At 41.1% G+C, this 26,672-nt stretch overlaps 1 protein-coding gene across 8 annotated transcripts in view; it reads left to right on the forward strand.

Annotated features, from left to right (window-relative positions):
* Positions 1-26,672, forward strand: part of KCNQ1 (potassium voltage-gated channel subfamily Q member 1) — a 705,822-nt gene that overhangs the window by 19,370 nt on the left and 659,780 nt on the right. Inside the window, exon 1 of one of the 8 annotated variants that reach the window (XM_033928569.1) lies at positions 24,027-24,118. The exons of the other annotated variants lie outside the window; for them this stretch is intronic. The gene's annotated coding sequence lies outside the window, so the exon portion shown is untranslated. Of the gene's footprint in view, positions 1-24,026; positions 24,119-26,672 lie in introns of those variants that run through there. 8 annotated transcript variants of the gene reach the window in all.

A 26,672-nucleotide genomic window follows, 5' to 3' on the forward strand; every position in this document is an offset into this window, starting at 1 on the left:
AATAAAGTACATTATATCCATTGCATGTAAAGTTGTGTTTATGTGACTATTTCTGGGGAAGGGGGTCCATAGATGTCAGATTCTTAAAGGGGTCTATGACTCCATAAAGGTTAAGAATCACTGAACATAAGAACATAAGAAATGCCTCTGCTGGGTCAGACCCGAGGTCCATCGTGCCCAGCAGTCCGCTCACGCGGCGGCCCAACAGGTCCAGGACCTGTGCAGTAATCTTCTATCTATACCCCTCTATCCCCATTTCCAGTAGGAATTTGTCCAATCCTTTCTTGAACCCCAGTACCGTACTCTGCCTTATAACGTCCTCTGGAAGCGCATTCCAGGTGTCCACCACACGTTGGGTAAAGAAGAACTTCCTAGCATTTGTTTTGAATCTGTCCCCTTTCAACTTTTCTGAATGCCCTCTTGTTCTCTTATTTTTCGAAAGTTCGAAGAATCTGTCCCTCTCTACTCTCTCTATGCCCTTCATGATCTTGTAAGTCTCTATCATATCCCCTCTAAGTCTCCTCTTCTCCAGGGAAAAGAGACCCAGCTTCTCCAATCTCTCAGAATATGACAGGTTTTCCATACCTATTATCAGACGTGTTGCTCTCCTTTGAACCCTCTCAACTAACGCCATATCCTTCTTAAGATACGGCGACCAATATTGGACGCAGTACTCCAAATGCGGGCGCACCATCGCCCGATACAACGGCAGGATAACTTCTTTCGTTCTGGCTGTAATACCCTTTTTGATTATACCAAGCATTCTATTCGCTCTCTTAGCGGCCGCTGCACACTGTGCCGATGGCTTCATTGTCATGTCCACCATTACCCCCAAGTCCCTTTCCTGGGTACTCTTATTCAATAACATCCCTCCCATTGTATAGTTGTACCTCGAGTTTCTGCTCCCCACATGTAATACTTTACATTTTCTGCTCTAGAATTTTCTCAAAACAGAATTTATGATTTCATCATTGATAACGAGCCCTTCATCAAAGCAGCCTGCTTTTTTTTTTTTTGCCATCCTGGTGGTCCAGCGCGCTTTCCGTGCTCCTGCCTGGGTTTCGCTGCTTCTCTTTCGCAGTCTACCCTGTGTCCAACATTAGACTCTCTCTCTGTCTTCTCCATGCATGTTTCCCTCTCCTCCACCATATGCAAGATTTCTCCCTCACCCCTTTTTACCTTAGTTGCATCCTTTCCTTCATCATCCCTCCCTTCATTCTGAAAAATCTAGGTTTTTTCTGGCAAGTCCCAATGACACAATTAGGGACACATCGATATTTTTGAATGGTCAAGATTTTCCTGTAGTCGATTCCATAAAAATTTTGGGTGTGGACGCTGGACCGACATCTTACTTTAGAGCAGGGGTGCCCACACTTTTTGGGCTTGCGAGCTACTTTTTAAATGACCAAGTCAAAATGATCTACCAACAATAAAATTAAAAAAAAAAACACAAAGCACACTGTACGCATAGAAAATGTTAATTATCATTCCTATTCCAGGGTTTTTCAAAGAGGTCAAAGCAGATGACTCTATGCACTATCACCTCAGTAACAACCATACAAAAATAGACAAATATACCCCCCTCCCTTTTTACTAAACCACGATAGCAGTTTTTAGCACAGGGAGCTGCACTGAATGCCCAGCGCTGCTCTCGACACTCATAGGCTCCCTGCGCTAAAAACCTCTATTGCGGTTTAGTAAAAGGGGACCTTAGTGTAAAATATAGAGAGCAGATATAAATTCAGACACATTTTGATCACTAAATTTAAAATAAAATCATTTTTCCTACCTTGTCTGGTGATTTCATGAGTCTCTGGTTGCACTTTCTTCTTCTGACTGTGCATACAATCTTTCTTCCCTTCTTTTAGCCTGTATGCTTCCTCTCCTCCAGACCTCATTCCTTCCCCCAACTTTTCCTTCCTCTTCCCTGTCCTTTCTTTCTCTCTCCTCCCTTTCTTTTTTTTTTTCTGTTTCTCTTCTTTCCTTCTGTCTCCCTGCCTGCCCTTTTTCTTTCTTTCTCCCTGCCCTCCCCCAAGCCACTGCCATTGCCATCGGGGACCAGGACCCAAACACCACCAATAACAGGCCCCAAGCGCTCCCTGCTTCAGCCAACCAGCATTCCTCTCCCCGACGTCAATTCTGCCGTCGGGAAGAGGAAGGCTGATCAGCCCAAGATTGTGATCAACCTATTGGGGGAAATGCTGCCGGGTCCTGCCTTCGCGGAAACAGAAAGTAGGCAGGATCCGGCAGGAAGAAGAACAAATGCTTCACTAACCTATCTCCTGCATTAGCCCGTAGCGAACGCTTGCTTCAGGGCTCTCAACATGTGCGTGCCGGATTCCCTTCTCCCCCACCCCCCCCCCTCCCGGACATAACTTCCGGTTTCGGAGGGAAGAGAAGAGAAGCCGGCACGCACATGTTAGAGCCCGGAGCTACGGGCTGAAATCTCCAAGCCGTTTTTTTTTTTGGGGGGGGGGGTTAATGTTCAGCAGCGGCAGATGACAGCTGGGCGGATCGCCCAGCTAAAAGGCCCTAGGGAGAACACTGGAGAGGAAGGCTGATTGGCCCGTAGATCAGGACGGCAACACGAGTCTATCATGGAGCCCGGGATGGGCTCCGCGATCGACCCACGTTGCCTTCCTGAGCTACTGGTCGATCGCGATCGACGTATTGGGCACCCCTGCTTTAGAGGAACACATGGACCAACTGGTTAGAAAAATGTTTCTCGGCTTTATGGAAACTCTGAAACCATTAAAAAATATTTTGATGCTTTCTCATTTTGCTTGCTAGTCCAGTTTTCCATGTTAAGTATGATGGACTATTTTATATTATTTATTTGGGAACTTGCAAGAAAACTCTTAAAAACTTCGAGTTATTCAAAAGTTAGCAGTTCAATTGATTTTGGTTTGAAAAAATGGGAGCATATTAGTCCTTATTTAAAAAAAAAAAAAAATTGCATTGGTTGCCAATAAAGGCAAGAGTTCTATTCAAATTTACTTGCATTTGTTTCAAATCAGTATTTGGTATGGCTCCTGCTTATTTGGTTTCACAGTTTTCTTTAGACTGTTCTAATATATCTACATGTCAAATTCATTTGTTTACCGATCCAACAGTAAAAGCTTGTAGGTACAAAAGATATCTGGATAGAATTCTTGCTTTTCAAGCTGGTAGAATGAATGATTGGTTTGGTAAAATTTTTATGCATGCTTCTTCTTACCTTACTTTAAGAAAACTAGTAAAAACCCAGCTGTTTGATCGATTCATAATTTAAGGGTTTACTGTTTTATTTTAATCTTAATTGTACTTCTAACGATTTGTAACTTTCTACTGATTGTCCGGTACTTCTTATTGTAAACAGCCTCGAACTTTTATGGCTAGGCGGTATATAAGAATAAATTATTATTATCTCCACCCCATGTCCAACAATTCTTCCTTTTTTTCCCCCCATGTGCAGCCGCTTTTCGATCTCTCCCACCCCCCTGAGTAGCAGCTTTCCATCCATTCCTCCTATCCCCCACTTCCTGATTGACACCCCCCCCCCCCCACACACACACACTGAGACCTCAACTTTCAGGCCTCCTAAAGCAGCAGCAGCGGTGAACAGGCTGCTCGTGGCCTGCCCACCAGGGCTTGCCTCTGCCACATTATCAGTGACATGACAGAGGGAAGGTGCTGGCAGGGCAGGCCAGGAGCAGCATGTTCAGAGCTCTGCCTGCTAGATACTGCCGTTGCTGCTGTCACTTTAGGAGGCCCGGAGGTATTGTCAGGACTAACTGAAACGACGAGTCTGATTTTTCCAGCAAATGAATCGATACACCAAAGTGAATCATTCAGCACAACCATCAATTTAGAGGGCAATTTTCAAACTGATCTCTAGGACAAAGTCCACTAGTTTTATCCCAATTTTTAAAGAGGGTAAGGAGGGCTCTCATGGCTAAAATGTATGTTTATTAATCTTGAGATGATATAAAACAAATTGATTCAGCTGGTCTTCCATCTACTATATTGAGAGAGGACAATTTTCAGAAAGCCTATTACCGTAAGTAAAATGCTTCATAAAGTTCTTCTTATCTGTTCACTGTGAAGGGTGTTTATTTATTTTATTTTTTTGCACTTATCTGTTATTCGCTGTGGGATTAGTTTTGCTCCAATTTTTGTAGTCGCTGCTATATTGACCATCTGCAGAAGACCATTGATGGAACCAAGTCATTGGACAACCTTATTCACACGTTGGGGTCTGTGGAGCAGAATATTGTGCGCCAGTGTGGAATAACAGCAGCCCTACAGAGTGTGTAAGGGTCATCTTGAATGATGGGGTTTGTGCGTGTTGTAACTGGCAATGCAAAATCTAGACCAGTGTTTTTTTCAACCTTTTTACACCTATGGACCGGCAGAAATAAAAATTATTCTGTGGACTGGCATCGGTCCATGGACCGGCGGTTGAAGAACACGGGGCTAAGTCGTGGGCTAGACCCCGCCCCCATAATAGTAACTAATTGCATCTTGCACGTCCCATGCCTCATCTGGAAGCCTTCCCTCTGACGTTGCAACGTCAGAGAGAAGGCTACCGGTTCAGGCGCAGGATGCCCGTAGGAGCCATTGTCCTTTTTTTTTTTTTTTTGCACTGAATCAGTTAGGAAGAGGGAGCTGGCTCGAAGATAACGTCGCATCGATCACACCGTGGACCGGCGGTTGAAAAAGACTGTTTTGGGCCTGATGCATGTTCTGGCCCTGTGGACCGGCACCGGTCCAAGAACACTGATCTAGACAATTGTCTTGGCTTCCCAGGCTGTTAAACATAGCATACTTCTCATTCTCTTTCCTTCACCCTCCAGAGTGTTGCTCTGTTTTGAAGGGATTGGAATCTCATAGTATTCAGGATTACCTCTATGGAGATTGTGTTTCTAAACCATTTCATCCAACTGCAGAAGGATGTATCACTGTAGGCTTTCTGGTTAAAGACTGCTGGAAGCAAGTATGGGACAGTAATAGCTTTCCCAACAAATATATTTAAGGATTCAAAAAGTTGTGGAGGGCAATTTCTTATCCCTGTTCTCTGTAATTTGGCTGGCTCCCTTTTAAGATGTTCCAGTTCCTTTCAACAGGTTCAATTGAATCTGAGACCTTTTGTGCTGGACTGCTATCGGAACACAAACTTTTTCTTACGTTCCCTTAGCAGGCAGATATAATAACCAAAGTCAGATTTCAAAGGGTATTGTGCCAAGATGTGGGGGGTTTTTCTAAGAAATTTCACAGGGAAACTTAATTTGAAATAATGCATTTTTTATTTTTAATGGGTTAAAGTTATTTTCTTTTTGTACACCTCTGTGAAGCACATTACATGTAAAGCTGAGGGTGCCAGCTGATATGTGATGTTAAAACAGATTAGCTAATGTCACCAGCACCAGGGCAGATACGCTCTAAATGTTCCATTTTATGATTAAGGTGCTGTAAGATGGGTATTTCACTGTACTCTAAGCTAATACAACAGCAGCAGCTCTACTAATCATTTCTATAGCTGTATGCAGCTCTGTACACATTATATGCAGGTACTTTATCTCTACTGGGCTCACAATCTAAGTTGGAGGAGAGTGTGGCGCCGGGGTTAAAGCTACAGCCTCAGCACTCTGAGGTCGTGGGTTGAAGCCCACACTGCTCCTTGCGACCCTGGGCAAGTCACTTAATCCCCTTATTGCTCCAGGTACATTAGATAGATTGTGAGTCCACCAGGACAGACAGGGGAAAATGCTTGAGGACCTGAATAAATTCACATGAACCATTCTGAGCTCCCTTGGTATAGAAAATTGAATGAATAAATAAATAAGTTTATTGTACTTCGGGCAATGGACGAAGTCTGGAGCCTCAGCAGCCTTTTACACATCGTCTTTGGGCAAAGAAAAGTGAGAACTTTGCGTTGCCCCAGTGAACGAATTTTGCAAACAGCAAGGTAAAGAGCAGTCTGTGAGTCTAAATACCGTGTGTGGGAGTTGGGCAGCTGTTCAGTTACATTTGTTGGCATGAGAAGGTTTGTATTGCAATGCAGAGTGTGCTGGTGATTTCCGAATCTTTATTGTCGCTAGTTGGGTACTTGCTGTACTTGGCAGACAGTGTGGTAGTAGTGAATCTATTTCCTGTCTTTTGAGGTGTGTACACTGAAACATGGTGATGAACTAAGGCAGGTGAATGACAGATATCGGTCTATTGGGAAAGAGAGAGATTCAGCAAAGAAGGAATTAGTGGAATGTGAGATTACACTGGTTTCATAAACTTTGTGAATAACAAAACACAAAATCAAGCAAAGAATTACAGAGAAACAACCGGAAACAAGAAACGGGTTGCTTAGAAGTATCCAACAATTAAACGTAAGCATAGGCTAGAAGGAGCAAAACGCATCCAAGCGCTTCCAACAATTTTTCTTCTGGAAAGAACAGGTTCTTGTTTCAAGGGCTGCTCCCTTATAATTCCAGTATAAGTACATCATTTTTCACCAAGTGATCACATCTAACGTACCAGTCTGATTCCAGTTAAACAGGGACAACAATTTTTTTTTAAATTATTTATTGAAATTTTAACAACTTCACAAGAGATCTCTTGTACAAGAAAATCAGAAGAAAAACATTTAGGACAAATGAACAACTTTAAAAAAGAAAATATAAAGTCTTTCTTAGACCACTATAATAGAGAGAGTGAGGAGCAACTCTAGCTGTAAAATATATAAAATAAGAAATTGGTTTAACAGTAAGCGGTCTTCATATTTCCATAATCATGACTGTCATTAAGATCTTATTAAACTGTCCCGGTTGTCATTTTCTTCAGATCCAGGAATGATCTAAGTTGTTCTGGAATGAAAAAAAGTGTATTTAACACCTAATAATTTTATTAAACATTTGCATGGCTATGCCAAAAGAAACGTTGCTCCAAGTGCTAGTGTTTCTGACCTCATTACCAGAAACAATTTTCTCCATTCCTAGTTCTTGTAACATCAGGGAAAATCCAAATTTTTTTTCTATAGAATAACATCTGAGAGTTGCAAAAGGGAGAACGATTGTTAACAGAGAGCCAAATAGACGGGGTATCGGCCTCAGAAAGACAGACCTCTAGCGACCCCTGGCAGCGGGGCAGTGTAGCTGATGCCAGATGGACTTCTACGGTCTGTGCCGTTATACAGCAAGACAGATCAGGCACAAGCATGTGTATCTTATACCACATACATGTTATCTGTGTAGAGATCTTGCTTATCTTGAGGGGGGGGAGGGATAGGCATCTTTCAGGGGAACTTATCAAGTAAAATGAATAATTACTAAATTGTTGGTTCAAAATTGACTTAATGACTGTGACTATTGGGTAGACTGGATGAACCATGCAGGTCTTTATCTGTTCACAGTCTATAACGGCCTTAGGTAATATAGAAAAATATTTCTTCTGAGTGAAGCTAATAAATAGCTGCAATTAATAAATGCTACACTCATTAACACCATCAAAAAATTCTTCATTCATTCAATTCATCCAAATATAAACGCTTCAAAAATAGCGAATAAATATCAAATTGTGCAAAAAATTTTTAAATGACCTCAGCGGCTACACTCGAGCATCGTATTTCATGTAAAGCTAGAGTTATACCGTAGCCAGCCTCTTCATCAGTCATTTTTATATATCTTATGAATAAATAACTTATTAGTGAAATCTTAAAGCCCAAAGTGACTTAGCTTATACAAAAAACTTGGGGCTCCGACGTGAATTCAGCGTTTCGCTAGAGAGCTGTCTTAAGGAGCATCCCCATTTCAGCCATCACACCACTATCTCCATGGTCAAAGTTACCCTGTCTTCTTGATGGTGCCTACTTGTGAAAGGATGCCTAGTCAACTGGCTGTCAAATACCAGCTTCACACAATAAACATCAGCCATCTGTCTGGCAATGATCATTCCTGACAACCTTTTTATAGATACATTAACCTATTTTAATCAAAGAGGGGCGGGAGAGAGAATGGTGGTGGACTCATCACGACTAAAGGACAACTTGTCCTATTCAGTCTTCTCTCTGATAAGAACATAAGAATTGCCGCTGCTGGGTCAGACCAGTGGTCCGCTCCCACAGCAGCCTTTAGGTCAAAGCCTGAGCCTAGCATTACCTGCGTAAGTTCCGGTTCAGCAGGAACTTGTCTAACTTTGTCTTGAATCCCTGATTTATGTTGTTCTATTGGTAAAGAAGACATATAAACAAGAATGGTTCAGGTCATAGGAAGTCATCTCCTCATTTCAATGTTGAAACATCAACATCTATAGGTTAAAGCCTGAAGTTTGTTCTGGTGCCACTGGGTGGCACTGCTCTGTTTAATGGATTCAAGTAGGAGAGATTGGTTACCTGTCCTCTCTAGTGAGTGCTTATTCTGTCTTCACAGTTCCCAGATTCTGTATATTTGTGATATTTTGAGGACCATAAGCTTTGATTTGATAGCGTTTGTGGTTAACAGCCCTTAGCATTCACTTCAGCAAGGCATTCTAGGGAAGCTGTTCACCCCAAGCATTAAGTCTCCATTGTAGACAAGGGCTTGAGCATCTTGCTGGGACACCCGGCATGCAGCTCTTTTTCACATTGAATTTCAGTCAATCAGATCTCTAGAGAGCCTCATCACAGTTGTGTAGCTGTCCTTAATTCCACTTCATCTTACAGTGGGTTCTTGTTCAGTTGTTTTGTAAATCCATGTTTGGAAGTTAAGCAAACTGCTGGATCTTCTGAACTGGAATTCTTTGTTTAGCTATCTGCTGTAACTTCACTTTTTCACAGACAGGGAAGAATAGCGTTAGTTTGTTTCTATTTATTTCCTTTCCCTTTGATCCTGTCACAGAGGAGAATCTATGCATTCTCTGTAACAACATGAAATAGAGAAACTTTTAGGAAATCAATCAAAACTTCTCTGATAAATTTCTCTTGACCCCCACTTCGGCCTTGATGTATTTCTAAAACACTTCTAGACAAATTTGATCAACCTTAACATTCTAATATAATTTTGAAAGTTTTCTGTAATATCGCTGTCTGTATACAGTCTCTTCCTCTGTGAACCGCTCTGAACTGTTTGTGGTATTGAGGTATTAAAGTTGTTATTGTTTTCATATGACCTATTCCAGTCTGCCCATCCATTCCTTGTACCATCCCTTCCTCCCACTTAGAGATACTATGTACTTGTCTGAAGCTTTCTTAAAATCGGATAAGGAAACCATCCCCGCTTTTGGCTAGGGATACCTTAACATGGCTGAGCCGCTGCCATATCTAGGCCCTATTGTTGAAAACCCAGTGTTAGTATTAACTCACAGAGACCCAGTGTTGTAATATTACAACATCACATTTAAGGCTACAAAATAAACCCTCCCCCATTTTTTTTCTTTTTAAAACTTCATGTACATTACTAATAGAACCTATTGTTCAGTTCTGCAACACCATTGGATGGTTGAATGTGTAAATAGGTCTGTTTATCTGGCCATGAAGTCATACAACCCTGTTGCCTGCTTTGGAGTATATCATCTTGTTGTTTTGGACGGGATACATCAGGACTAAAGTAAGTAAAAAGCTTGAAATATTTTTTTATGTGATCATTAATATGTGTAGATCATGCAGATTTTATGACATCATTGAATATACTGATTTTAAGAGATTTAGAGCTGGTTATTTCTATGTTGTAATTTTACAACAGTGGGTCAAAGTGATAGCAAGGTTTTGTCTGCACTCCCCTGAGACCCAGTGTTGTAATATTACAACATCACATTTAAGGCTACAAAATAAACCCTCCCCCATTTTTTTTCTTTTAAAACTTCATGTACATTACTAATAGAACCTATTGTTCAGTTCTGCAACACCATTGGATGGTTGAATGTGTAAATAGGTCTGTTTATCTGGCCATGAAGTCATACAACCCTGTTGCCTGCTTTGGAGTAATGATGTCCATTCCCTCTGCACACCACTGGAGTACTTTCAGAAGTTTGTGACAGAAGATATGATCAACGCTCTGGCAGATAACACAAATCAGTACAGTTTTCAGAAGAAAGGATCATCTATAAACACAAACACAAAGGAAATAGAGCAGATGATTGGCATGTATCTGAAGATGGGTCTTGTCCAAATGCCTGGAGTCCGTATGTACTGGGAAGCAGACACAAGATACAGTCCTGTCGCTGATGTAATGTCACGAAACAGATTCCAGTCTCTGTTGACATCATTACATTTTGTGAACAATCTAACCGTGTCTGAGATGGAACAAAAAAGTGACAAACTCTGGAAACTCAGACCATGGCTTGATGCTTTCAGAGAGAAATGCCTAAAAGTGGTCCCTGAAGAACATAACTCTGTTGATGAAATGATGATCCCTTTCAGGGGGAAATTCAGCAGCATCAAACAGTACATGCGTGGCAAGCCAAACCCATGGGGGTTCAAGCTGTGGGCAAGGACTGGAATTTCTGGTATACTTTGTGATTTTGATGTGTACCAAGGCAGTGTGAATGGAATACGGGCAAGATCTGAACTTGGACTATCAGGGGATGTTGTGATGAAACTTGCTTCCACACTTCCACATAGTCACAACTACAAGATCTATGCAGACAACTTTTTCACCAGCATCCCATTGATAGTTAGGCTGCTGGATTGTGGAATTCATTACACAGGAACAGCCAGACAAGTGCGCCTTCCAAACTGTAATCTTGAGGATGAGAAAAGCTTGAAGAAAAAGGGAAGAGGAAGCTTTGATGTCAGAGTGGAGTCAAATCACAACATTTGTGCTGTGAAATGGTTTGACAACAGACAGGTTACACTTGTGTCTTCCTTTGCTGGCCCACAACCAGTGGAGAAGATTCAACGCTGGGACAAAACTGCCAAAAGATTTGTTGAAGTTGAGAGGCCTTATATCGTGGCTGCCTATAACAAATTCATGGGCGGAGTGGATTTGTTAGACTCATTTGCAGCAAAATACAAGTTTCCACTGAAGTCCTACCGCTGGTACCTTTACATCTTCTGGCACACCATTAACCTAGCTGTGATCAATGCTTGGCTCCTGTACAAAAGGGACTGCAAAGCTTTGGATATCCCAAAGAAACAGATGCTAAACAGGAGAATGTTTCAGGCCCAGTTGGCATCTTCTCTTATCCTGATCGGAACGGCTGGGTCAGTGTCAAAGCGAGGGCGACCATCTGCAAGCCCAGTTTCATCAAGAGGGGGCACCTTGACTTCCCAAAAGAGGCAGTTTACAGATGATGGAGGTTCTTCAGCTGCCATGACAGCCAAAAAGTCAAATGCACACCCTCCAAAGGAAGTTTGCAAGGACATGATTGGACATTTTCCCATCAAAGCTGATAGAGGACGGTGCCGACACTGTGCAAAAGGCTATACCAACACACTTTGCAGGAAGTGCAATGTTCGCCTGTGCTTTTCAGAGCAAAATAACTGTTTTTGGAACTACCATAACTGAATAAATGAACAAATAAAACATGCACATATAGGGCTCGATTCACAAAACCGTGCTATGAAGATAGCACAAGTGCTATTTCATAGCGTGGCCGTTTTTACCCGTATTTGCGCTAACATGAAATTTTTTGTGCAAAAACACGAAATTTCTTGATTACCGCTGATAGAAGTCAATGGGCGCTTCACAGGGAAAAATTTGCGTTTTTATATGATACTCATTTTTTGTATTAAATTGATAATAAAAATTACTTTTTTCTTTATTATACTATTGTTGTTGTGTATATACATAAACTTAGGTGGGTCTTTATAAGCTGTAAAGTACAAATAAACTTTTAATTATTCCTTACATGTGTTCAGAGAGAGAGTGACACTATTGAAATTCTGCTACCTTACAGGCCCAGCGTTGCAATTTTACAACATCCTCCCCAAAAGTTACTAAAATGTCAAAATAAAAAAAAAAAACACTGATTTAGGGATCACAAGCCTCCTATAACAACATGTGAACGTTCGAAAACATTTTTTTACGTTTTTTTCTATATTTGGGTCTCTGGGGGGTAGTGCTAGACTAGTGCTGGAGTTAGTTTTCCCAAAATGCTCTAATAGTATTAGGGTGGGGGAGGGGGTGGGAATGGCGCCACTGGAATATCAGGGCATTTTTGGACAGGAAAGGAGGGAGGTGGTGTTTGGGGGGCACTGGACCACGGGGGAGATTTTTGTTTTCTTTAATGGAGAGGATAGGTTGGGATTATGGTTGTTTAGATTATGGGGATTGGGGGGGATGCTTGGGACCTTGTTGCAGTTGGGGGTTTAAGCCAGATGTACTTTGTGAGTGATGATGGGGTTTGATGAGAGACAACTCATGCAGGTTCATGTGTGGCACTGTCTTGGACATTTGAGGGGAGAAATTACTGGGTCTGGTGTTATCACCGATCCAGCCAGTGAATTTAATGGTGAATCTTAGATGTTGGGTTAGTTCATTACCAACTAACCTCAAAAGTTGTGGTGTTATGAGTTTCTATGCCATATTACAGAAATTTAAGGATGGGTTTATTGGAAAAGTGTTTGGGTTTGGTTATAAGGCTAATCAAGATAGGGAGAAATACTCGAGTACCTGAGAGAATGACATGGGGACAAATTTGTCCCCATTGTGGGATCTCAATATCTCCGTCCTGCGCCCACGCGTTCCGTCCCCGTTCCATTCCTGCAAGTTCTGCCTTAACTGCACAAACATCGAACGCTTATGATTTTAAAAGTTTTTGAGGATTGTGCAGATGAGGATGGAGCTTGCAGGAATGGGGCAGAGACAGGGACAGAACTCACGGGGATGGGACGGGAATTTGAGATACGAACATAAGAATAGCCTTACTAGGTCAGACCAGTGGCCCATTGAGCCCAGTAGCCTGTTCTCACGGTGGCCAAAACCCAAGGAGTAGCAATATTCCATCGTTACCCATCCAGGGCAAGCAGTGCTTCCCCCATGTTTTTCTCAATAACAGACTATGGACTTTTCCTCCAGGAACTTTCTTAAAACCAGCTACACTATCCGCTCTTACCACAACCTGTGGCAATGCATTCCAGAGCTTTATTCTCTTTGAGAGAGAAATAATTTCCTGCTATTGGTTTTAAAAGTATTTCCCTGTAACTTCGAGTGCCCTCCTAGTCTTTTTCCCCGTGTCACTCTCTACTCGGCGCTTCAGCTACAAACAGTGTATAAATACTAAAAATAAAATATAAACTATCTCTTTATTGCCATTATTTTATATGTTCCAAGAATGATTGAACTCTGTCATGGCTTTGGTGTTTGCTGCCTCTGTGGACAGATGCATGCAAACATCCAACACCCTGCCAGTATAAGATTATTCCTCCTCCATCATTTTCTGAGTAGTACTATAAACATACACAGGCCACACACTTTGTTCAAATTTGCAGTTTGGGTTGAGAGTAAAAACCACTAGGAACAGTTAGAAAAGCAAAGAGTAACACTTCCAAGCAGAACTAAAGGACAATTCATAATTACTGCAATACTACGTAAATCTGAGGAAAAGCGCTTTGAACTTTTCAAGCAATGCCTCGACTGCGCTTCATTTACTCTCCCCCCTCTCACATAAGCATCACAAGATCTAGTTCACTGGTCTCAAACTCGCGGCCCGCCAGGTACTATTATGAGGCCTTTGGTATGTTTATCATAATCGCTAAAATAAAATAGTTTCTTGATCATACATGTATGTATGATGTGCTTTTTTTAAAGGAGAGTTTCTCAACTTCCATTTTATCTTTCTACCTTTGTGCTTCTTATTGATGATTCCTTTTTCTCAGAATATGGAAACTGCCTTCCTTTTAGTGGTGATATGTTCCATGTACTTCATAGTTATTTTTTTTCAAGCTGCCTTTCTGAGGTTATCATAGATGACCCTATGTTTGTCTTGTTCGGTAACTACTAGTTCTTCACTTACACATTTATTTGACTGGTGGTTTTTAAGGTCTGCTGGGTTAGACATTTTTATACTGTTGTAAAAAGGATACACTCTCCCTTCTGATCCCGTTGGTGAGGGTCGGACCTAGCATTTATCCTTGTGAGACTTCTCTAGTCACTTCCCCGAGTAGACCCAATAGAACTAATGCTCTGAATTTTGCTGCCCAACAAACTTATTTCTCTTTTTTTTTTTTTAGCTCCCAGTCTGACCAGTTCTTCCTCATCAGTGTTTTTTTCCATGGAGCAATAATAATGAAGATTTTTACTGAAATGTATTTATTGTACCTTCCCACTTCTTCCAGTTTCTGTTGTAGGCATACTTTTTCATGAAAATAAAAATCATTAAAAGTTTGTTTAGCAAGATTTGTCTCTTGTGGATCCAGGTTGCCTATCGTGTAATCATTGGCTTCAAGATACTGCTGTTTGTTTCTCCTTCAGCAGTGCTTGCATTACCTTTCACATTACTAAGGTTAAACTAATATTCTTTAGTTTTTCACTTCAGTTTAAGTTGGCACTTTTCCAGAAGTCATCCTCCATTAAACAAAGGATATAAAAATTTAATGCAAAATATGCAAGCTTAAAATAATAGTGGCTTACTTAAGCCTTCTACTAGGATCACTTCATTATCATAGTTAGATTAAGAGGTTTTAAATATGGATTTGGATTTTGTATTCACTTGCTTGTCTTCCCAAACTCATGTTGAGTTAATTCAGGTATTAGTTATTTCTTTGTCTAGAAATGCCGTACAGTCTTAAGTTCTACCTGAAGGTTAATGGAGGATGAAGTGACTTGTCCAAGATCATAAGATCAACCCTCCTAGAACATGCTTCCCTCAATGTTCATAGCCACTCATTAATCATTTCGCACCTTGATTACAGCAGTTTTCTATATTAAGGTATTACTCGGAATAAAGACTGTAGGTTTTACAAAATACAGCAGTAAAAATTATATATAAAGCCAAAAAGTTTGATCACATGACTCCTCTTTTCATAGTCGCTCATTGGCTACCCATTTCCCACCATATAACATTTAAAAATCTTCTCGCATCTTAAAATCGAGACTAGAACACTCTCCTGCTTTCATTGACAAAATACTTATTCCATATAATACACCAAGAACACTTCATTTCAATCACCAAAATCTATTGTCCATTCCCATCAGATTGTTATGATACAACGCATAAATCTATTTTTCTGTTACTGCCTCCTCCTTATGGAACACTATACCTCAACATCTTAGACAGGAAAACACTATTATAAAGTTCAAATCAAACCGCAAATCGTTCTTGTTTAAAGATGCATTTAGGGCTCCTTTTACTAAGGTGCGCTAACGCCTCCATAGAGCTTGTGCTAGTATTTTTCATTTAGTGTGTGGTTTGTACGTGCTAATCTTTTGCGCACGCTAAAAACGCTATGCATCTTAATAAAAGGAACCCTTAATGTATGAGAAAATACCTCGAGAGGAATAATTACATTAATATGTATCGAGTTATGATAAAAACTTGTATTGTATACTTGTACTGTAATTATGGCAAATCATAATTTTTTAACTGTATTTTATGTATGTTTAACCTGTAACCAGTTCTGAGCTCTTTGGGGAAAATGGTATATAAAATGAATTAAATAAATAAAACCTATTTTCTCCTATCTTGCGAACATGTTACCAAGTCTTCTGTATATACATGTTTATATTTTCACTGTTCAACACCTCCCCATAAGAACATAAGAATTGCTATACTGGGACAGACCGAAGGTCCATTAAGCCCTGTATCCTGTTTCCAACAGTGGTCAACCCAGGTCCCAAATACCTGGCAGAATCCCAAATAGTACCAATATTCTAGATCTGAGATTATGTTGTCATAATGCCTCATTCCACCAGTACCTTAGAGCCAGCCTCATCAGTGATGTCACAATGCCTTGATTGGCCTGTGCTTGGCTCACATAAGAATTGCCATACTGGGACAGACTGAAGGTCTATCAGTATCTTGTTTCCAACAGTGGCCAACCCAGATCCCAAGTACCTAGCTAGATCTCAAGTATGCTGCTTATCCAAAGAATAAGCAGTGGATTTCCCCAAGCCATCTCGATAATGGACTATGGACTTCTCATCTCTAATAAAACCTGTTCTTTATAGTGTATTGCACTCATGTGCTTGCGTATTACAAGAACACACATCCATACCTGAGATATTGGGTCCACATTATTTCTGTAAGTTCAACCCTTTAATTGGCAAATGGTGAAACGGCTGCTTTATGTAACTTAATGTTGAACGAGCATTTGGAGATGCAGTTCTCCCATAAGAGGCATAGAAGTTGCATGTTGCTTTTGAGCTACATGTCATAGTCAAGCTTATCTAAACCCCACATGAAGTCAAATAAATTACTATATTTGAACGTTCATAGAGTAACTGCTGAAGACAAAAGTCCACTGCCTCATAGTTATCTAAAGAGGGAAATTTCACTAGACTGAATTTTTAGTAATTTAACTTTGCTAAGCATGCAGATAGAGGGTCAAAGGAACATATTTAATCATTTTTCCACCCAAAGCTCTTTCTTGAACAGTTGAATTTAGTTAATCTGTAAACTGGTTTATCCAGATACCTGTATGTATGTAAACACTTAGCAAGCGGTCAGCCTTCAAATATGCCTTCGATAAAAATTAAGTTCACACTGTGCAGAGATTAACAAGATCTTGAAATGCCAAGCACTATTTTCCTTTGTCATCCTGTTTTGGACTCTTCTCTCTCGGGTATCATTCTGTGTTGGTAAACTTGTAACCTGTATGTCTGTATAAATAACTCTCTCTGTAACTCCCACTAGCATGTTCACTCTATGAATGTTAACTTGTAACCCATTGTGAGCTTTCTGGGAGGACAGGATATGAAACTAACTTTCATAAATGTGTCACATAGGAGGAATATAGTTAAGAAATCAAACTGTGAATTGGTGAAGAAAGGGAAAGGTTGAAATGCAAAGCACATCTTATGATTTTTCTGATCTCTAGTTGGAATTATAAGGTATAACAGTGAGATAATGGCTTTAGTCAATAGTTCATCCCACACACTTTCACTTTGGTTGTCCTTCAAGCAAGGTTGTAATTATATTTATATCCACTTTCCATATTTGAGAGTACTTACTTGACCCCTCAGGAAGGCTTGTGTTAGCTGAAACACGGACCGTGTTGGGTCCACTACCAACCCTTTTGGATCAGCTGCTCCTTGTTTATCTCAATAAACATCATGTCAAGAGCATTGCATTCCACTGTTTCTGCCTTTTTTTTTTTTTTTTTTGGGGGGGGGAGAGGGGAAGATTCCTTTTTATCACTGTGGAACATTTGGGCTTTTATTTGCCTTTAGTCAAAAGTTCCCAATAGATAAGTTGAAAAACCAACCATTGGTATTACGCTTACTGACTCAAAGATGGATAAGATTGGGAGTTATAGGGAAAGCATCAAGCCCAAGAGTGGGTCTTTTTTGGGTAACTTTTCAGTGGCATTATTACATTACATTGATGACTTATATCCCATCAATACCTTTCAGTTCTAGGTTGTTTACAACAAGAAATTAGCCTGGGCATTCCCAGGGAGATTACAAGGTTGATAGTTATAGTTTTTGTCGGGATCTGGGAATGGTCGATACGGTTTGGTTAGATCATTTGACAATTTCTTGAATAGTATGGTTTTTGGTTCTTTCCTGAATGTTTTGTAGTTGGGTGTCGTGGTCAGCAGATTTGAGAGGTGGTGGTCTTTTTGCTGCTCTGGTGGCTAGTAGACCGTCACATTTTTTTTTGCTTTGCATGCCTTTGATTGGGGGGGGGGATAAATTGTGCTTGAGTTCTCCTTGGTCTGGATGCGTTTTTCCTGTTTAGGCGGTTGCTCAGATAGCTTGGTCCATTTCCATTTAGGGCTTTGAATAGGGTGCAGTAGAATTTGTTGTATGCATGCTTGTACTGGGAGCCAGTGTGAGTCTTGGAAAGCTGAGGTAATGTGGTTGTATTTTTTCAGCGCGTATATTAGTCTTAGGGCTGTGTTTTGGACTGTTTGTAATTGTTTTAGCATGTTGGTGGGGCATGACAGGTAAAGTATGTTACAGTAGTCCAGGAGTCCTAGGAGTAGCACTTGTACTATGAGTTTGGGAGGAGAAGTAGTTAAATTGATTTGATTTGAATCAAATCTACTCGGTTCCATACCTAAATCAAGTAGTGTTGATATTGCATCAGATCATATCATGCATGGATAACTTAATGGACATGATGCTAAAAAGAGACATACTAAACAGCCAGTAGTGATGAGCAATCTTTTTAACCAATATCAGCCAATTCAGCTTTGTTTGGAGTTCCATCTCTGAAGCCGGTGAGATTAGGGTGTTATCGTCATTCGATGATTGCAATGCAAAGCTTTCTGTTGTGGAACGCCTTGCCACTTGAAGTAAAAGGGGCTCTATCTTTTTATTAAAGTTTAGAAAAATTGAGTATTATTTGAGCGATATTACTTATGTAAATGGGAAGGGTGAGGTTGACCCAATGCATAATTATAGTTTTAATGCATGAAACTGATTTTAAGTCTATTTGCTATTACTGTTATTACTGTAGATAGTATTTTGTTTATTAGGTTGTTGTCTATTGTGAATTATGTTTTAAACTGAGTGTTTTTATGTAACTCACTCAGAACTGCGGGATGTAAGAAACTTTTTAAATAAATAAATATGATGGAACAGGTTGCCTGAATCAATACGTCAAGCTCCATTGCTACCTGTGTACAAACCCAGGCTCAAAACCCACTTCTTCGAGGCTACCTTCAACTCCTAACACACACTGTTTGTCAATTTTGACTTAGATTGTAAGCTCTTTGAGCAGGGACCCCCGCTTATATCTACTAATGACTATTGTACAGCGATGCTTAGTAGCAATAGTAGAACACTTGCAGACTTTAAGACCTCAATAAATGTGAGAATGTATATTCATGTTTTATTTTAAGAGATGGTGTGGGTTGGCAAACAAATACTGACTCTACAACTCTGCAGTTTTAACAATTCAGAACATTTTAATATGGCTTGACAAAATTGTGCCAGAAATTCCATTCAATTTAATGTGGTTGTTCGTTTGGTTTACAGAAAGTTCTTTTTTTCTTTGACAAGAATCTAAAACCATAAGAAGTTGCCCTTGCATGATTTTGTTAGAGTTGAAATGTGACCCTTGTCATACAAAAGAAATGGTGAGCCCTAGCCCTGGAATTCTATACACAGATTTTTTTTTTCAGTATATAGTATAATGAAGCTTTATTGGCAACAATTGTTGGGCATGATTTGCTAGTGTAATAGTACCAGTCTGTCTTTGAACATAATGGAACTTGAAAACTGCTACAAGGATCTGGCTGAAATTCAGCACAGACAATTGAGACTGAAGTGTGTGAAGGAGGAGTAACCTAAGTAGTGCGGGTTCAATTCCTACTACAGTTCCTTGTGACCCTGGGAAAGTCACTTAACCCTCTACTGCCTAAGGTTTAAAACTTAGAGGTTGTGAACCCAATAGGGACAAAAAGTCCAGTCCGTTCTCATTATTTGTGGTAGTATGATTCCTGAAAATGTTCATGAACCACAAAATCATAAATAACAAAATATTTGGTTGATGAGAAAAGAGGTTAGGTTCCAGTAGTACACGTTACACCTCAAAATTGCGGAAAGTGAACAGTTTATCCTATTGAGAAAATAGGGTTACGTTCCTTCATGGGCAGCACTATAGATGCTTGTAATTCTCGGGATACTTGAGGACCAGATCTGGACTGTTCAGGTTTTTATCTGCCATCATTCATTAACTATGAAAGCAAAGAAAGTTGGGCTTTTTTATAGAGCAAGCAATAGATGCAACTGCAGATACGTGAAATCATGCATCAGGAACGTGTGGATAATGAGAATGGACTGTACCTGCATATAACCCCTTTTCTGTACATGGTGCTCAAAATTGCTTAATAAGCCAATTAGAACCAATAATTGGGCATTAACAATGGTTAAAAACCTTCAATCTCTACATTGCATCCCTCGGCATCTGCCTAGACAAATTAGGCTTAACTTCTTATAGCTATGCAGATGACATCACCATCCTTCCTTTTGATCAACCAACACACTCCATGACAGACACACTACCTAGAACACTAAAAACTGTGGCTACAAGGATGAAAGAACACAAACTAAAACTGAACCCAGACAAAACAAAATTTATACTCGAAAAAAACAAAACCCCCAACCATAACAAACTTAGTAATAAACTGAATCACATATCCCATTCAACCCACCCTAAAACTTCTGGGAGTGATGAAAGACAGATGCTGTACCATGCAACCACAAATCAACAAAACGATACAGAAATCATTTGTGGTCATGCGAAACTTAAGGCAAATCCAAAAATTTTTACAGAAAACAATTCCAGCTCATGGTCCAATCCCTAGTCTTAGGACTTCTAGACTACTGCAACATCCTCTTATCTCCCCTGCCCCACAGTCATGATAAAATAACTACAAACAGTACAAAACACAGCCCTGAGACTGATCTGTTCGCTGAAGAAATATGACCACATCATCGCTGCTTACTAGAGAGTTGTGCGGGGACAGAAATCCCACCCATTCCTGCCAAAATCCCACCTGTCCACACAAGGAATCCCTCCCATCCCCCCATAAAAGTTACCTGTCCCCCATAAAAAGCAGCAATTATTTCAGAAAGTTTTGATTTTTTTTTTAAATACAATCATTTTTTTATCCCCCCCTTTTTTAAAATACCCCCTCCTCTATAAAAAAATATTTTTAGTAATAATCCATGAGTCACAAAGCAAGGGTACACCTAGGAAAAGGGAGCATCATAAACACTGCAGTGAGCATTAGAACATTAATATACCCATTGTTAAACTGAAGCCAGATTAATACAGATCGGTCCTGCACAGTCGATGCTAAAAGAAAACAGTCCTTTTCATACATACAGAACACAACCTCCCTACCCCTCACACTGGCCCACTTGCTTCCTTGTCAGCATCACTACACTCTCCCTACCCTTGATCCTGTCACCATCATCTCTGTACCCCTTATGCATGTTCCTGTCACCAGATTCTCTCCTTTCCCCTTCACCCCATTCAGCCTGCCACTTCTCTCCCCACCTCTCTCTGCCCAAGGTGGAAGGCTATCACCTTGGCTGGCCTGTCTGCCACCTTATTCTCTAGCCACCTGTCATCCCATGCTCCATGTCACCATTGTCTCATTCTCCCTACCCCTCATGATGGTAGTCACCTGTCCCTTTTGCTAGTTCTCATATTAGCCTTACTGCCTCCTTACTTGTTTCTGCTATCTTGTGTGCCTCCCTCCTCTCCCTGTCACCTCACTCTCTCCATTCATGCTAGCTCTCACTCTTTCTTCTCCTCACCCTGGCCTGCCTGTCACTTCCCTCTCCCTTCCCCCTAGCTGTCCCCCACAATCCCAAGCTCACCCCTGCCTAACCTGTGGACCAAATTGACTTCCTCTCTTCCTCCCCCACCTGTCACATGCATGCCAAGTCCCAGCACCCACCAAGCCTACAAACCTGACCTCGGCAGCACCAGCCAGCTCCTGCCAAGTGGTTTGGCAGGGGGAGTAGGCCCTCTCCCAGCTAGTCAGCCACCCCATTGCCCAGGAGCTGCAGCCACCTTCACCACTGCAGCGGGGAGCCATGGAGGGGGAGGAGCAGGGGCCTGCCCCCCCTACCCCCAGAGGTCCTTTCCTTCTCTAGACCCAGTGCCCACACTTACCCAATGCCCCGAGTGCCCCCTTGTGCTTGTGGTTCCCCGTAATTTGAAAAATCTGTCCCTGTCCACTCTTTCTCTGCCCTTTATGATCTTGAAGGTTTCTATCATGTCTCCTCTAAGTCTCCGCTTTTCCAGGGAGAAAAGCCCCAGACTGAAGAAGTTGGGGCTTTTCTCCCTTGAAAAGCGGAGACTTAGAGGAGACATGATAGAAACCTTCAAGATCATGAAGGGCATAGAAAGAGTGGACAGGGACAGATTTTTCAAATTACGGGGAACCACAAGCACAAGGGGGCACTCGGAGAAATTGAAAGGGGAAAGGTTTAGAACAAACGCCAGGAAGTTCTTTTTCACTCAGAGGGTGGTGGATACATGGAACGCGCTACCGGAGGGTGTGATAAGCAGAAGCACGCTACAGGGCTTCAAAGAGGGTCTGGACAGGTACCTGGAGGACAAAGGGATTGAGGGGTACAGATAGGAGTAGAGGTAGGTAATAGGGATAGAATTAGAGGATTAGAGGCAGTTACAAAATTAGTCATGGACACTGTTCAGGCAATTAGGCCTGATGGGCCGCCGCGGGATCGCACCACTGGGCAGGATGGACCTCTGGTCTGCCTCAGCGGAGGCAACTTCTTTTGTTCTTAACTTTGGCCAGCTCAGGTGGGGGCAAGGCAGAACGCAGCTGGGAGCCAGAGAGCCATCCCGCTCCTCGCTCGGGCGGTTGCACAGAGGCAATGAAAAGTGAAGCGTCGCAGCTCCCCAGAAGCAGCAACTCAGCCGCCGGCTCTCCCTCCTCTGGAGCTCATCACGTAGTCAGTAAGCTCAGCACAGGCACACATTGGTTCAGCTGCAGCACAATGGGCCAATCACAGACGACCTTAGAACTCTGAGGTTGTTTGTGATTGATTCAGCTGCAGCACAATGGGCCAATCACAGACGACCTTAGAACTCTGAGGTTGTTTGTGATTGATTCAGCTGCAGCAGAACAGGCCAATGTGTGCCTGTGCTGAGCTTACTGCCTAAGTGATGAGCTCTATGCCTACGTGACATGCTGCTGATTCATCGGGACTCGAAATAAGGTAGGCCTCAAGTCGGGATAGGAACCCCAGTTCAATCCTCTGGGAGTTCTGTTGGTCTGGGAGGGGTCCCTGTGGGCCTGGGAGGGGTCCCCTTGGGAGTCCTGATGACCTTTGGGGGGGGGATCCCTGTGTGATTCCCATGATCCCTATTCCCGTGCAGACCTCTACTGGATACCTTGACTCACACTGGCTCCCAATGCAAACAAGAATACGTTTCAAATTTTACTGTCCACTATTTAAAGCCATGAATGGAGACAGCCCAGCCTACTTGAACAACCGCCTTATCCGAACTACCAGAACCAGACAAAGGAGAACCCAGACACCATTCAAGCACCCCCCAATCAGAGACATCAAACGCAAAAAAATATAAGACGGCCTACTGGCCACCAACTATCCAATCTACTGATCACAACACCAGACTACAAAACTTTCAGAAAATAAATAAAAACGCTGCTATTCAAGAAATCCATCAAAACAAACTAACTCTGCAGGAAGCATTTCAATCCTCCGAAGTAACTCGCTCAACTCTGTAATTCTTCTGGAAATGTCCAGATAACCTCTTATGTAATGTGCCTTGAACCGCAAGGTAATAGTGGAATAAAAGTCACTAATGTCATGTCATGTCTTTAACACTTGAAATGGGGAATATTGTTATCACTCCTATTCTTAAACAACTGAATGGTGACTTATCACAGTTTGCTTAACCAAAATTTTAGAAGCATTAGTGGATAAGCAGCTTTCAAGGTTCATTAATTGTTTTTTCTGTCTACATGATACTCATTTTAGGTTTCGTTGGTTTGTTCTTTTTGGGTTTTGGGGTTTTTTTAAAAAAATATATATTTATTCATTTTGAAGCCAAAAAACAAGTGCAACATATTGTAATCTATGACAAATATATATATCACCCCCCCCCCCCATCTTCATATTAAAAAATTGCACTCAAAGATTAAAAATTTTCCATCCCCCCTTCCCACCCTCCCACCCAGAGCTGGAAATGGCCCAGTATTGAATGTTTGTTCATAAACTCTTGATATACTGCCATATTGGTCCCTTTGTAACTTGTTTAATCTGTATGTACCCTGGAAAGTAGACCATGTTTGTTTGTTTTTTAACTGGTTTCACCAACTTATCCAATGTGCAATGCCAAAATCATAGTGCCTCCTGCCTCAGCAAAAGTTTATCTCATCCCTACATAACTTTGCACTGAATGGGTGGCAGTGGTATAATCGCAAGCACACATTCTCCTGACAATATTTTTACGTTTTAAAGTATTTCTAGGCTGGTTTGCAGAAGGAGACCTTGAGAGAGTGTGACACCTCCATATCATATCCTCCCAGATCATATGCCCTCCATTCAACCAGGTAATATGATTGATCATGAATGCACTTTGAACCTAGTACTTTCTTACCATGTCTGGTATTGGGAGAAGAGGATGTTGGGTGGGGAATGGATTTTGTTTACAGGGCTTTAGGGGACCACATGAATTTAAAAGTTGCCAAGAGTTGCGCTTTGCCACTGATTTCACTTGTTCTTGAATTACAAAAGGTCCCATGAATTTTTGATTTTCTGGTGGGTCTTTTTCTTGTATGTCTGTTTTAGATCCAGACTTTATCCACCACTGGAAACCAAGGAGTCTTTCTGTTGTAATTTTTCCAAGAGCTTCTTCTGAGACTCCAGAAAAAGCATGTGGACAGCTGAACCATAAACCTGTCTAATCTGTGTTTAAAAGTTGTATATTGTACACTGTATTTTACTTATTTAATAAAAATGATTTATACTAAAAGTCAACATACATCTAAGAAACCTGGTGATCTTCAAGTTTCAAGTTTATTTAGGTTTGATTAATCGCTTTATCTTAATTCAAAGCGATCTTAATCATTTGTGAACCGAGTCGAGCTCCTTCGGGAGATGACCTGGTATATAAACTGAAGATTAGATTAGATTAGATCTGGTCTGGCTAGAACACTGAGATCATAATCACAAAATCTTTTAATGGTTCCATCTTTCCATATTAATAGCGCTACACGAACAACAAACTTCTCCGTTACAGCTCCATCTCTTTGGAACTCATTACTCCCAGAACTATGGGATGAACCCATGCTAGATTGTTTCAAAGGAAAATGAAAAACATTTTTTAAATAAGAATTGCTGCTGCTGGGTCAGACCAGTGGTCTATCGTGCCCAGTAGTCTACTCCCGCAGCGGTCCTTAGGTCAAAGACCAGTGCCCTGAGCCTAGCCTTACCTGCGTATGTTCCGGTTCAGCAGGAACTTGTCTAACTTTGTCTTGAATCCCTGGAGGGCGTTTTTCCTCTATAACAGACTCCAGAAGAGCGTTCCAGATTTCTACCACTCTCTGGGTGAAGAAGAACTTCCTTATGTTTGTACGGAATCTATTCCCTTTTAACTTTAGAGAATGCCCTCTTGTTCTCTCTATGTTAGAGAGAGTGAACAACCTGTCTTTATCTACTAAGTCTATTCCCTTCATTATCTTGAATGTTTCGATCATGTCCCCTCTGTCTCCTCTTTTCAAGGGAGAAGAGGCCCAGTTTCTCTAATCTCTCACTGTACGGCAACTCCTCCAGCTCCTTAACCATTTTAGTCGCTCTTCTCTGGGCCCTTTCGAGTAGTTCATGTACGGCGACCAGTGCTGGATACAGTATTCCAGGTGGGGGCATACCATAGCCCAGTACAGCAGCATGATAACCTTCTCTGATCTGTTTGATCTCCTGCTTAATCATTCCTAGCATTCTGTTCACTCTTTTTGCCTCTGCTGCGCATTGCGCGGACGGCTTCATTGACTTGTCTACCAGTACTCCCAAGTCTCTTTCCTGAGGGGTCTCTCCAAGTACTGCACTGGACATCCTGTATTCGTGTATAAGATTTTTGTTACCGACATGCATCACCTTACACTTATCCACGTTGAACCTCATTTGCCATGTCGCAGCCCATTCCTTGAGCGTGTTTTTAAAGTTGCGTTCAACCTCTAATGTACTTACCTTATGAAACATTATCTTCATTTCTGCTTTGGTGGGATATCCCTTCCTTTTGTATATCCCCTATATGGCTCTTTCCTATTTTATAATATAATTCTTTACCTTAATCCTATTGTTCCAGTAGGTCCTGTATGTTTTAATGTATGTTACCCTATTTTACTATTTTTATTATGTACAAACCGCTTAGAAGACTGATAGGCGGTATACAAATTTTTATTAAACTTGAAACTTGACCACTGTCTGGCCAACCTTATTTTGCTAATGTCTATTGGCTCAATCTGCCACCGTAGTCTGCACTTAAGCTTGTGTACATTTAGTAAGTTGTAAGAGTGAGTACTTTCTTACAGCATTCCCCTTCTGTTTTCAGTTTTTTGCATTTCTTGACATATGTAGAGTTGTACTTGGCTGCTTCATTCTATTTGGGGGCTAATAACCTTTCAGTGTAGCTAGGCTGCTTTGTGACATTAGCCATAGCGGTGAAAATGTCACAAAAGAGACCTTTGATCTTGAGACATCAATCACAACTAGTTGGTTGAATGAGTTTTCAGTTGGGCATTTGAAAATGTTTCTTATGTCCATAATTTATTTATTTTTTTGTCTTAAAGGTTATACAGTATTTAATGCTTCCTGGAAGTTTATTTTGTGATTGGTCAAATAAATATTTCTCTCTTGATAGGTGAGTCTACAAAAAAGAGCTGCATTTATTTGAGCAGCCAAGGCAAGCGAGTGATAAGAACAATATGTGTAAATCTTTCATGGTGAAGGTCATGATGCTCTGGAATTTGGAGCTATGGGGGTGGGAGAGGTTAGGACCAGCAGAAAGGACATCAAGAGACTTAAATTGTCTAATCCATCAGTTTTAATAACTGAGCTTGAACAAAGTTGAGCTTGTTATTAAAACCCCTTATTCCTGGGTAACTT

Source organism: Geotrypetes seraphini, chromosome 19, assembly GCF_902459505.1.
Source record: "Geotrypetes seraphini chromosome 19, aGeoSer1.1, whole genome shotgun sequence".
NCBI classification, from domain to species: Eukaryota; Metazoa; Chordata; class Amphibia; order Gymnophiona; family Dermophiidae; genus Geotrypetes; species Geotrypetes seraphini.